The following is a 235-nucleotide window of genomic DNA, read 5'->3' on the forward strand; positions in this document are numbered from 1 at the left end:
TGAAAAGCATGGGAACACAGAGATGGGACAAGATTATACACCTCTGCCTAGGTCAGTCTGTAATTCTGTTCAGAGCTCAGAACTCAATGCAGAGAAAGTTATCAGAAAAAAATATTATTACTTAATATTTTTGTAGCACTTTTCATCTGGCAATTTTTAAGCAGGCAATACATTAAGTAATTTACAAGAAAAAGAAAAACATACAATGGCTTTCTGTGTGATCAGTAGCTTATAC

This window comes from Lonchura striata, chromosome 1 (assembly GCF_050655825.1).
Source record: "Lonchura striata isolate lonStrDom1 chromosome 1, ASM5065582v1, whole genome shotgun sequence".
Classification (NCBI taxonomy): domain Eukaryota; kingdom Metazoa; phylum Chordata; class Aves; order Passeriformes; family Estrildidae; genus Lonchura; species Lonchura striata.